The 13305-nt window shown below is 46.0% G+C and overlaps 1 long non-coding RNA gene across 1 annotated transcript in view; it reads right to left on the bottom strand.

Annotated features, from left to right (window-relative positions):
* Positions 1-9309: 9309 nt before the first annotated feature.
* Positions 9310-13305, bottom strand: part of LOC124850828 — a 15864-nt gene continuing 11868 nt past the window's right edge. The window contains exon 3 of the long non-coding RNA XR_007031775.1: positions 9310-9841. This is a non-coding gene — a long non-coding RNA (uncharacterized LOC124850828). The remainder of the gene's footprint in view (positions 9842-13305) is intronic.

Genomic DNA, 13305 nt, shown 5'->3' with positions numbered 1-13305 from the left:
CCTGGAGTTCTTCGTATTTTTAGCACAATGGCTCCTTGTTTTCTGACAGTGGTGGACAAAATGGCTTCATGAGTTTATTAAATATGCACCGCTATGTAATCAAGCTTAAAGACTGAGGCTACAAACTGCGCTTTTTCCCAGACAACAGAAAGAACTGGCATGAGCCAAGACATGGAAACAAAGAGCCTTGTTTTGGTATTGCAGTGTAGAGCTGGTTATTAATCCTGGCCTTATAAGGAAATGTAAGATCATCTTTTCATGCTCACATATTTGTTTACCTGCTTATCCCACATACTTGGACACTCAAGTCAGACGATCATTTTCTTTTCTTTTATCATTGCAAACAAAAAAGACTTGAGACAAGTTCGACTGTGGGGTTGCCACCAACCTTAGATGTAGCATCCAGGACTTTCGCTTCAAACCCATGCACAGTAAACATGTCCAGATTTTTGACCAACAATTATCATCAAGAGGATGGGTTTAGCAAGTGTTATGATAGTGACAGATGGGTTAAAATTACACATCAAGTGCATTTATATTGTTGGTCCTTGTTCTGCGGTCTTGACCTCTCTCTGGCACTCTCTTACCAAGACGCCCTCCTTCCTTCAAGTTGTGCCAGCTGACAGAACATGACATGGTGATGTGGAGCTCGAGGGGGGCAGAAGGATACAGGCTGCACCTTATGGTCATTTTCCTCCATCCTTTCCATATCTGACCCCCCCCCCCCGCCCCCCTCACTGGGGCTGGGGAGTGGGTTGCGCTGCTATATGGACCATGTGCTTGGCCCAACATCGGATTCATTGTGAATCAATGGGGCGTGAATAACAAGCATGGGATTTGTGCAGGGACACGGCTGAGCATTAAGTGATGATCTGCAGTAAACAAAGGATCAGAATGTGTGAGGGACAAACGGTGCGGGACTGGAGAGGTTGACACACACACACACACACACACACACACACACACGTCAAAAAAGATCACACGTTATGGACGACATGTCAAAGACAAGACCTGACCTGTCCAGAGACTTTGTAGAGTCAGGGAATGCTGTGTTCTGCATCGGTGCTTTTTTTCCATCCTACTCACATTAAACGGACAACATTCACATCTAAGTGAATTCAGGGAGGCTGCAGGTTGTCAGGCAGTCTAAATCAGCACATGTTTTGGTGTTTTCTGCCCCCGCTGCCTAAGTCAACAGAAATCGGGCCAGCGAGTCAATGAATAGTGTCTTTATTCCACTTGGATCGCTGCTGCATCTGCTCAAAAAAATGTCTCCAAGGTGGTCTTATAGTCCAAGTGCAGAGCGGAGCAGAAGTGAATTACTGGCTGAAAACCTCGTCCGTTTTCTTCAAAATGACAAGATTAGCAATGCACGAAAATGTGTTTCAGGTTGCCTTAAGGAGAAAAAAAAAAACTGGATTTGGAGAGAGCTCAGTAACAACATTAAAGGGGCCGTGATGCGATTACCAGACTGTTGGGCAGCGCATGAGTGTGACTTTAAAAGCTGCAGACTTACGATTGTGACACTTCTCGGTTGCAATCGGTTTAAGTAGCCGAGGCGTCAGAGTTGTGGGGCACGGAGGGCGAGACATAATCGAACATGATGTATGGTTTTCTGCCGGACCGGGAGCTGGTCGGCAGGAAATGCACATCCATCAAACCCACGGCCAACCTATTTAGTGTCGGACAGGACACTTTAAACTGTGCTTAATTTGATTGACTTTTGCAAAAAGGCCGTTTTCCTAACCAAATTTGGACTGATGGTGATTAAGCAGTCCTCCTTTGTGTTTCTGCATTTTGACAGTTGAAGGTCATTCAGAATCAGACCATTTAGGGTTTTGGGATATTTTTTTTTTTCTTGTGATACGCACAAAAGCATTGCAAATGTAAATCTTAATGTTAATCGACTTCAGTCAGGTTACTGTGGTAACAGCAAGCGCAGTTTAATACTAACACCAGCGATACGTCTTAGTCAGACATCCAGTTGATGATAACTGGTGTCACTGTTTCTGTTGCAAACTCGCATTAAAATAAAGAAGTAATAAAAATAAAAAAATACAACAGTATAGCATCAAAGTTTCTAAAGGATTTTTAACAACCGTTGGCAGTCAGCACTAAGTTTGGTAACAGAAAACTTTACTGTACCTGCTTTACAGTAAAAGCCACCCAATGTTTTGCCATGAAGTTGTACTTAATGTGAAACAGCAGCAAAAGAAAAAGGTTTTGTTTGCATTCAAAGCTATTAATACAGCGGTGACATGTAAAGATCGTAGTAATCCATGAGGCGGACATCAAAATGATAAACTTTTGCTGGATTACGTTGTTGTTTTCCGGTGGTTCCTGTGTCTTGCTTATAGGTAGGCAATCTAATTGTGAGAGTGGACTTCACCGACAACAATATTAGCCAGCATATAGTTCTCATAGGCCAACATGTACCGGAATAAAACCTTCAGAGAACTTTTTTCAGAGAACTGTGGACGGGAAAACAGGAAACTGCGACCTCAGTAATTTTCTGTCTTTTCAGTTGGCTCCAAAACATTTCAGAACCGTTTAATGTAACACACACGACCTTGTGAATGTCTTTGTTTTGGTTGCGGTGGACCGAGGTCACTCGGAGTCATACCCTCAGGCTAATAGGGGGGCTAAATGAGCAGGGCGAGTTGCAAAGAGGGCAAGAGTCCACCCAAAGTGTCGCAGAGCTGATTAATTAGCAGACCCAGTCTTACACAGTGCAATTTCTGTAATTAATAAATCTGTTGAGACGAATCAGATCCCCCCCCATCTTCTTCTTGGGTAGGGCTGTCAAGTTCGACGTGGTGTTCAAATTCTTGAGTCAAGCCTGTAGGTCTGGTGTGTCGCCACCGGTTCTCTGGAGGACGGGTGACCTTTGACCCCACGGTAGCCCTGGGGGTCATCACGCGTTGACCTCGGCAGTTACAAGGAGTACATTCCCACTGAGAGGGCTGAATGCCCTGCACGCCCAAGGCCACAAATACAAACATATGCAAACACACACACACACACACAATCACAAGCATTAACACATTTTAAATACCTCGCGAGCTCCTGCGCTCTGCTGCTGAGTCAGCAGACACAAACGGCCTCGTTCCGATAATCAAGCTTGACTTTGAAGGTTGTTTTTTTTTCTATTTTTCTGTGAACATTATTAAATTTCCCCAGAGTCACAAAGTCTGGCGTGGCTTTATTAATGAGCGCAGCGAGAAGCGAGTGATTTACAGCCCGAGTCTTTGGTGTCAGGGTTTAGAGTTGTGGAAATAGGTATCATTAGTCTGCGAGACGCTCTAAGTAGTGGCCACATTCACATAATGAGAGCTTTCATTAGGAATCAGGGAGGATTGGTCGTGCAAGGTGAGCGAGCACGCGTGCGTGTGTGTGTGTGTGTGTTGTGACAGTACGATACACAGAGCATGCATGCCTGCTCGTGTATGTGTACCTTTTTACAGTCTTTGTTTGTCTCTCTGTCATCTGGTTTGCTGTATTTGGCAGCAGGCAAGAAGTTTCATCAACCCGTGGCCAATTCTCTCTCTCTCTCTCTCTCTCTCTCTCTCTCTCTCTCTCTCTCTCTCTCTCTCTCTCTCTCTCTCTCTCTCTCTCTCTCTCTCTCTCTCTCTCTCTCTCTCTCTCTCTCTCTCTCTCTCTCTCTCTCTCTCTCTCTCTCTCTCTCTCTCTCTCTCTCTCTCTCTCTCTCTCTCTCCAGACAACACCCGTTCATCATTAACACGGAGTCTCTCAATGTGTGTGTGGAGACAGAGGGATCTGCAACCTTATGTAATCTGTGTATATCCTGTTGGTAAATTAATCATTAAGTCCTGCTGCGGCACTGAACCATCACCGGCCTCGGTTTTTCTTTTTTCAAGCTGTGCTTCAAGCTGCTTCTCTTACATAATACTAAAGCCTGTGTTGAAGTTCAGAGGGAGTTATGGAAAATTTGCACCCAAAAAAACCTTTTACCAAAGTAAAACCCAAAGTAAATGTATTCCAAGTTGAGGAAAATATATTTGGTCTCGCTGATTGTATTTTTATCAAGCACCCTTCTGTCTGCCTCAAAGCACTGTCAAGACAATTACCTCTACTATTAAGATGCTGCAGCACCTGATGCCCCTTTTCACTTTCCATGCTGGTTTTCGCTGTATTTGGGACTCGCTGTGAACCAAACAACTCCAGAGGTTAAAGAACCAAAATTAGACATAAACCAAAGGCTGCAGGGGAGTGACTTGCGTTTGGGACAGAATTAAGAGCCGATCCACGGGGGCATCCTCTGATGGCTTCGGTCCTCAGGGACTCATTGATCTCAGCGGCAGGTTTCATCTCAATTCCTGTCTCCCCTGCTGCTGCACGCAGATGGCTGTGTTCCTTCGAACTGTTTAAAAGCCATCCTTAAAAAACACCTCTATCAGACAGGAAGCTAGGAGCTTGAGCAAAAATATATTTTTTCAGTTGTTGAACTTTCACTCTGTGTAAATTCTTTTTTCTCCTTCACACACACACACACACACACACACACACACACACACACACACACACACACACACACACACACACACACACACACACACACACACACACACACACACACACACACACACACACACACACACACACACACACACACACACACACACACACACACACACACACACACACACACACACACTCCGTGGGAGTTGGCTGCCATGTTGGCTCAGTGCGTGTGATGCCAAGGCAGCAGGCTGGTGCAGCAGTGACAGTGAGTCATAGCTCACAAGAACACAGCAAGGATCCGTGGCACCCAGTCATTAACGACACACACGTATGCATGTACGCACACGCGCCACAGGGGGTCCGGGCAAGACAGAAACCAGCTGCAGTGCAGATGCAGACGTTTCTCCGATTCGAGTATCGAATCATTACGAGCATGAATTTTCCGTCTCCGTCTGTCAGTTTGTATATTCCTCTCTCTCGCTCTCTCCTGTGTTTGTATTTACTCCTTCTCCATCAAATTCCACGAATCCAGAGCAACCGGAGCACCGGGCCAAAACAACAGTCGACCAAACAAGTAACCTTGGCAGCGGACGGCAATCGAGAATCCCGGTGATGGCTTTGTTTACATACTGGAGGGAGGTGGAGATGCTGTGCTTGGTTGCGGAAATCTATGGTGGAGCGCCACACGCACAAGTGCGTGCACGCGCGTTCACGTCCGTGCGCCTGCACGCACGCGTCAGCGTTCGCGGATTGCATTAAGAGCCCCCATTAGTGATCTGGAGACATGATAAGATATTGATGATTGTTCCCGGTTCTCTAGCGCTCAGGTAACCTGCAAACGTCAGCTGTGGTTAGTACAGCGGAGCAGGGCACGGCGCTGGTGGCGAAATGCCTCATTGGACTCTAATGGAGCACGGCGAGCAGCAGCACAAAATCCCAATTGATAATTATAAGGCCCGCTCGCATTAACCTTTGACCATTTGTAAATAGCACTGTAGATGCCGCAGACGTGAGGGAACCGAGATTTTTCGAGGGCACCGGCCTCAAATACGAAATGGCAAATCGTTTATGCACGTTAATAATAATCCTAGACGGTGGACAACTCGTCAAACAGACTCTCCTGTGTCATACAGGTCACGCGTTCAACTCCATACAGTTGTTGTCTGTTCACTCACAGTTTTGGCTGGTTATTTATTGGCTGTGAATCGCCGTCATGAAAGAGTTTGCAGAGTGTCCACGGTACGAATGCAAACACGATTTTGGATTGCGACCGAGTGAGATGAAATTACTCGACAAGATGTAGAGTCATAGCACGTATGTTATGTTCCAGAGACGAGCTCATAGACAACAGGAGGGTTCCTGAAGGAGCGGAGGAGGCGTCCTCACTTAGAGATAATTTGTCAGGGGATGCGCGGTGGGACTGTAGGAGAATGAATATGCAATTTCTGAAAGTTTTGCCTCCCTCCGTCTCTCTAACACCCACACACACACACACACACACACCTGAGCCCACCTGTGTGTGTGTTATTCTACCCCCGGCAGCAGCAGCAGCAGCCCCAGGAGAGCTCAGGCAGGTGTAGCGTTACATCACCGACACTCTTTCCCATTCGCCACAGCTCATTAGAGTATATAGCCTCTCTATCTACTCACTAATCACTGTTCCGGAGCTTCTGTATCTCACTCTGCTGAGTTGTCGAGAGCGATACTTTTCACCGAAAGCGGAGCCGCCGGTGTTGTTGACGTGCGAAACTGTGGCATGACAATGTGAAGTGTTTCCTTAACTGGAGAGCAGATGACATTGAATCGGCATGTTTTATATCTGAAGAAGTAAAGTACATTCGTAACAAACTCTATTTGATATCCATCAAATGAGAGCGAGAAGATCTGATTCATCACAGATTGGAATTGTACCGTGTTAAAATGTTGCATCAACTATTCCCACAAACTGAGAATCATCTTGACAAGTAGATGAAAAGCCAGTTTCCCCATGTTACATGTAAACACCACATCTCAAATATGGTCAAATGTTGTATTAAATATAAATTGATTCTTAATTTAAAGCAATAGCAATGTAAGGGACCCCTGAGAGGGTCGAACTATTGTTTCGTTAGGCTGTCCACCCTGACAAGAATAGAATTTAGGTCTATTTCTGGTATAAAACTGGGTCAAGATGTTGAATTTTTGAACCAAAATAACCTCTAACAGCATAAAAGAAATACCCTGTCTGTTCAAATGACTGAAATATTAAATGTAATTGACATATTTAGTCTTCCTCAGTAAACATCTATAAATTGCCCATGTCTAAATGAAAACTGTTTGAATTTTGAATGTCTATTTATTCAATATATATATATATATATATATATATATATATATATATATATATATATATATATATATATATATATATATATATATCTATATACACACACACACTGCATACATTTCTATCGGTTATACATTTTGCACCATCCTGATGCCCCCCTCTGCCAAGTGTCCCAGTGTTTGCTTGTGTTCACGCGTTATATGTTGACACGTCTCTCAAACCGGTCCTGTCCATTTATTACACTTACAAGTGAAGTGATTCAGAGCCACGATCACGAGAGTGTCCGGACCTGGCTCAGCGTTGCTTTCCAATACTTGCGAGAGATGGATGAGAGGCGATGGAGGAGGAGGTGGTGGGGGGTGGGGGGGTGGCGGGGGACAAAGTGTTGGAGACAGAATGATAGATGGACCAGGCACCGAGGAGGCATATTCAGTGGACGCGAGCCAAGAGTCCTGTCGGCGGGGCAACGGGGAGGGCTTTCTCAGAAACCTCCCCTGGAGAGATCCAGCCCTTCCTCCTGACTCTGTATGTCCCACTAGTATCTCTCCCATCCCTCACCCCCCCCCCCCCCCCCCGTTCCTTCTCTTTTTATATCTCTCCCGTCCCCTGATATTCCTCCATCTGTCTCCGCTCTTTCCTTCCTCCCCGACAGTCTTGTCCCTCTCCCTCTCCCCTCCACTCTTCACAGAGGTGACGACAGAGCTCCCCGGGCACGTGTTGCGCAGACGAACCTCCAGAGCCCCGAGACACACACACACACACACACACGCACGCACCAACACACATTCTCACCCGTGCGCCGACACGGAACACATGTTGAACGGATCAGCGCAGCGTCAGCGTGCCCACCTGGGCTGAGGAGCTGGTGATGGGGACATATGGTGAAGTCCAGTCAACATGTAATACAGAGGGATTCTTTAATGGGTTGCTGCGACGTCCGGTTATCACTGATGAGCGTCTAGTGGAGCGGCCTTCTCTCATCCGGCTAAAAGCCGGTCAGTGCCAGTAAGAGAGCTTCCTATTAAAGCAATATTTTTCGCACTTGCATTTCTTAGTATAACATTGTTCATGGGTTATTTTTTTTACCTAAATCGCGAAAATCGAACCTTGAAATTCAGCCAAAAATGGCGCATCTACTGTACAAAGTTTTTTGTGGCAGAGATCCTGTTACCAGTGTCAGTGCCACACTCAACAAGGTTATGACTCAAGCTGACACCGTGTGTGTCAAGTAAGTGTTCAACTTACTCAAATATTTACAGAAGGATCGGAAATTCAAGTGTGATAAGACGTTTTCCCTGTAACTAAAAAGGCCGACTTTGGCGATCCCTTCAAGGGTTCCTTTGCTTTCACACAATACAACAAATGTGGATTGGTTCCCAAGATGTGCTTATCTTGAAGTTGAAAGATAAATATTAAAAAAAAAGAGCCACATCACCTCTGTTCTAATAAAACAAGAGGAAAACAAACACGTTTTTGAACCACTGTTACAGGCACAATGACGCCAGCTGACCAATGCTAACACCTTCATCTGGATATGAGCTTATTTCAAACCATTTGAATTTTCTGTGCTAAATGGAACTTGGAGAGCCGAGTCCCCCGTGTGAAAAGATGATCATGCAGACGAGAGAAGTAGGACACGGAGGTATTTTTTCTTCTCTGTCTGGATTACGTCTCGTAGCGTGTGCTTTCTCTGGCACCGAACGAGGGCCATTTCCGAGCATTAGAAGCCGAAACCGTTGCCCTAAACACCACGCAGCCACTGGAAAGGCCCCGGACTTCTAATAGGTTTGCTTTTCACCGAGCGGCCGATATCGGACAGGCAAAATATTTTTCAAAAAGATATGGAGCGGATGACAGTTCCTGGAATAGATTCATCTGGTGAGTATATGAACATAGAGCAGAGAAAGATGCGTCAAACTAACTCCGTGAACTCTGTACATATTAAATCAATATGATTTGGTGCAGGAGTCCGCGGAATTGCCAGACACATTTTTGTCGTTGCCAGAAAAGTGCTTTGCTTCTTCTCAAAGAAAATAATGGACGCATTATCAGGCCAAAATCTGCACTTGTTTTCTCTCGTGAGCCCGTGGGAGCCTGGTTTTTCTGCGGGACAAGGCAGTGAGCATCAGTTAAGGGCATAGCGTGAGCACATTTCCCCGGCCGGAGTTTGATAGGAAGGCATAAAAAACTAGCGCTATTCATCATGACCTATATGTTATGAGGGCTGGATCACTGATTACGCCCCGGGCATACACATTCTGTGCATACATCATCTGAAACAAAACACGGCTCGGAGTTTCGTGTGCCTGACATGTGTTTCTCGTTGGCTTTCAATTGCCAATGCGAGCCGGGTTCTCACCTCCAAAGCCTCGGGGTTTGTGCGCAAAGGGAGACATGAGACAAATTTGAAAAATAGATTATTCTAGTGTTGCAGGAGCCGGTCGGTGCAAAGTGGAGCCGCGCGATGCCTCCGACCACATACATTAATGAAACAGGAGTGATGGAGGGGTACTGTAGTTTTCCACACTTATTAGCGGTAAATATTAAGTTTTAATATAAATATCAGGAATATAAACCTCAAAGAGACTGCTAGCAGTGGGTAAGAATAGCACAAAGACTCCTTTTTTGCTTGCCCACATTCAAAAGAGGAAAAATACGTCCATGCCCACCCCCACAATTTATATCAGTCATTGGCAATAATAAGGGGGAAGTTTATTAGAAAAGGACCCAAGTTGAATTGCACTGAAATAAAGTATCGTTTCATCAAAGTTCGTTCAACTTTAACTGTGTTTTTGGACACCAACTCCGAATCAAAATTGGGTCTGGACATTTTGTGGCTCACGCATGATGTGCGCAGCAGGAGACTGTCCGGGTCGGATGCGTTCACAGCAGCGGGAACATTTCCACACATCGAGGCGAGGGGCGGCACACGGGGGCAAGAGCGCCCGCTTGCTCGAAGACTCCCAGGGATTTACCCGCTGTATTCTCACATGGGCTCACCGGCATTTTCCTAGGAATTTTCCTAGGGGGGGCCTGGCAAGACAAGTTACAGAGAAATGAGCAACATTTTCAAATCTGAAAGCAGCTTTCCCCCTGCGGATGCTCTGGCCCTCCAGTTTGACGAACCACTGCCCTGAACAGGGAAGCACTTGGCTTGGCTCCGTCCGAAGGCAATGAAACCTGCTTTTCAGCACTCATAAAGCTCCCGAGTTAGACAGACGATGTTGGGGTTTTTTGTCTGAAAAGAAATTGTATTTTACATTTTTCCGCCAAGCTTCTCTTGATCCTGGACTAATATCACATAATTGAAAAAAACGAATCAAGCAACGTCTGCAACGTGTGAATCATAGTTTGCATTCACAGTGGATGACAAATTGTTTCATGCAGTGGTTTATAATTAAACACTTCATCTGCAAGAGAAAGACACCGAGTCCTCTGGGACGTCTCGGCTAAGGAACCTTCAAAGAGCATTTTCAGAGAGCGCTCTCTCGATATTTTATCTGTCTTTGACAAGCTGTGGTCTGGGGACTGTAGGGAGGGTTTGACGGATTTGGCTCCACATGTAACGACGGCAGGAAAATTCATTCCTGGACTGTCAGAGACATTTGTTCCCTCTGGCCTCCCAAGGCGAAAGTGCAACCCGAGGTCTCCCCTCTCCTTTCCTTTCCTGTCCTCGATCCCTGATCCCTGATCCTCCTCTCCTTCCCTTGTTTTCACCCTGCCTCCTGATCTCCACTCTTGCTCTTGGTTGACGTACCCCCTGGATTTTGTGTATGTGTGTGTGTGTGTGTGTGTGTGTCCGTCCGTACACGTGTGTGCGCGAGAGAAATTCCTCAGTATGGTCCAGGAGCTACGTGCTGTCACACACTTCCTCCCTGAGGCCAAATACCCTGAGGAGGGGGGAGGAGGAGGAGCAGCTCGCTGTTTAGAAATATTTTCAAAAAAATGCACAGGTATAGGTGAAACCTTTGTTTACACAGAACACATTCAATTCAGCGAGAACTTCCAGTGAGCACGTATAGTTGATGATTGTGAAAGATGACAGGCTGCTTTCTTTATTAAACTGAAACGTACCAGTGACCCCCCCCACCCACCCCACTTATCGTCCTATTTCTGTGTGTGTGTGTGTGTGTGTGTGTGTGTGTGTGTGTGTGTGTGTGTGTGTGTGTGTGTGTGTGTGTGTGTGTGTGTGTGTGTGTGTGTGTGTGTGTGTGTGTGTGCGTGTGCATCTTGCCTAAATGCCCGATGCTGTTTGCTTTTTAGCTCGCCTCAGTAAGCGCTTAGCCCAAAGGCTCATTTGTTTAACCCCCCCGCCCCCCCCATACCCTCTCAGACTCACAGAGTCCAGTTTGTATTCGCATGAGCTCCTTCTCGTAAAACCGCGTTGAAACAAATAAATGACACAACTTCACACAGGAGCGAGTTTGCATTTGAAACAGCACATCATTCACTCGCCCCCCCCCCTCGGCGCAAACACGTGCTCGACTTCTGATGATCGACACATAGCTTCGTTGAAATCCATATGTTAGTGAAGATATTTAGGATTAAGTTCAACTGGTCCGACTCATCGACCTCACGCCTGTTACGGTGGGTTTAGGGTTAGAGAACAAACAAATCTGGCATCCATTTGAAATGCACTCCTTTGTTTTGCTGCTTCGCAGTTGATCATGTCGGGTGGTCTTTGGGTCAACAGAGGCTTAAAGATTACACAGTGTCATATAAGACGAGGTTGAGCATTAACTCGAAGAAAGAGGTTGTCACTTTAAGATCTACATGCAGAGAAGCAGATGAGTAAACCATATATATATATATATATGGTCTCGGATTTGATCCGGACGAAAGCCTGACTCATCGGATTAAGCCTATGGATATTTCGCTTCCTGCTTCCTGCGATCTTCAAAAGCCCCCTCACTGCGGGAGCAACAACCTCCGTGCTAGCAACCAGCACACAAAGTTTGAAAATGGAAAGTTTTCACGAAGGTTTGGAATCGTCACACAGTCCACATATACCTCTTTCACTGCTTTTCGTGGCCTCTGTGATGAGAGTGATCCCCTCCCCGTGTGCAGATATTCCACCCGAAGCAAGTTCCCCCACGTACGAAGTTATGTCACATTTCATTGGTAGAAAATTGGAGCAGTTGCTAATACTTTGGAAACTTACTCTAGATAATCAATGAATAAATCAACAAATGTGCTTTCATTTTGAAAACTGAGCTCATCTGTTGACGCTCTGGATTTGGACATGGCTCGGCCTATCACCAATAGCGTTTACCGACACCGTTGACGAAGGTGACGAAATTCTACCCCAAAGCCCACATCTGGAGTCACAGGATGACCAACACCGATGCCGAGTTTGGGATTTCACTGCCATGCAGTGCAAGTCCAGAGGGGGAAACTCCACTCCAGCGACGCACTCAGGTGTTGCATTGCATGACGTGGGCTGTGGCTGGTTGGTGGGTTGACTAAACAATCATTTAAGTGTTGACCCACTTTGCATTTACATTAATGTTCGAATTTCAGGGTCTGGCTTGTGGATCAAATGGTACACGGTCGACGGAAATGTGGAACACAGTGGTACGACCGACAGCTCTGTTGGAAGGGCGTGAACTTATCGACTCAGTTTTATTGATGTTCCCCAAAATCACAATCACATATTTGCCGCTGCAAAACTTTTACAGGGAAAAATGGACAAGAGGAAGTATTTCACTTGGCATAAAAGCACCAAGCAGATGTCAAAAGTCTGGAATGAATTATGGTCTCGACAAAATGCTTCTAGCTCGTCAGTAATAAATATTAACGAGCCATTTCTTTTTCTTTTGCATCGGGATGATTTGTCCCATAAAAACACCAATCCAAAACCAGATGTTTAATATCAAACTTATGTAGTAAGTAGTAGGTATCATGCATTTGCATAAAAATGTTGCAGGCTTTGCAATGCATCCGTACGTGACTTTGTCAAGGGATGCCATTAAATCCTTTGTGTGGGTCTGTTGGCCTGGCGGTCATTGGGCACGTCCAGTAATTGTGCTCACGAGTGGGCACGCAGCAGGAAGCGGCGCGGCGACGTCCATCTACCGGAGTCGAGCTCAACGACCACACGACCTTATATGGTCAAACACTCAAGAGTTAAAGAGCCCGGGCTCTCAGGGGTTCAAGTCCCTGACGAAGTGCTCAGGTATGCCTGCTATGGAAGCTGAACTGCTGGAGGTCCTGCGCAGGTTGGAGGTAACACACTGAGCACACACACACGTGTGTGTGTGTGTGTGTGTGTGTGTGTGTGTGTGTGTGTGTGTGTGTGTGTGTGTGTGTGTGTGTGTGTGTGTGTGTGTGTGTGTGGAGGGACTAGGTGTGCCTTGAGCAATGAACAGCACATCCACTTAGTGGGATTAACATTTAACCAGTGCGCTCACTCGCTGTCACACACCAGTCGAAAAAAACACCACACCAGTGAGTCAGGAAGCTGTACGTATCTGCATGTGTGTGTGTGTGTGTGTGTG

This window comes from Scophthalmus maximus, chromosome 12, assembly GCF_022379125.1.
Source record: "Scophthalmus maximus strain ysfricsl-2021 chromosome 12, ASM2237912v1, whole genome shotgun sequence".
NCBI lineage: Eukaryota > Metazoa > Chordata > Actinopteri > Pleuronectiformes > Scophthalmidae > Scophthalmus > Scophthalmus maximus.
The sequence above is the reverse complement of the archived record's forward strand: the minus strand, read 5'-3'. Positions and strand labels throughout refer to the sequence as shown.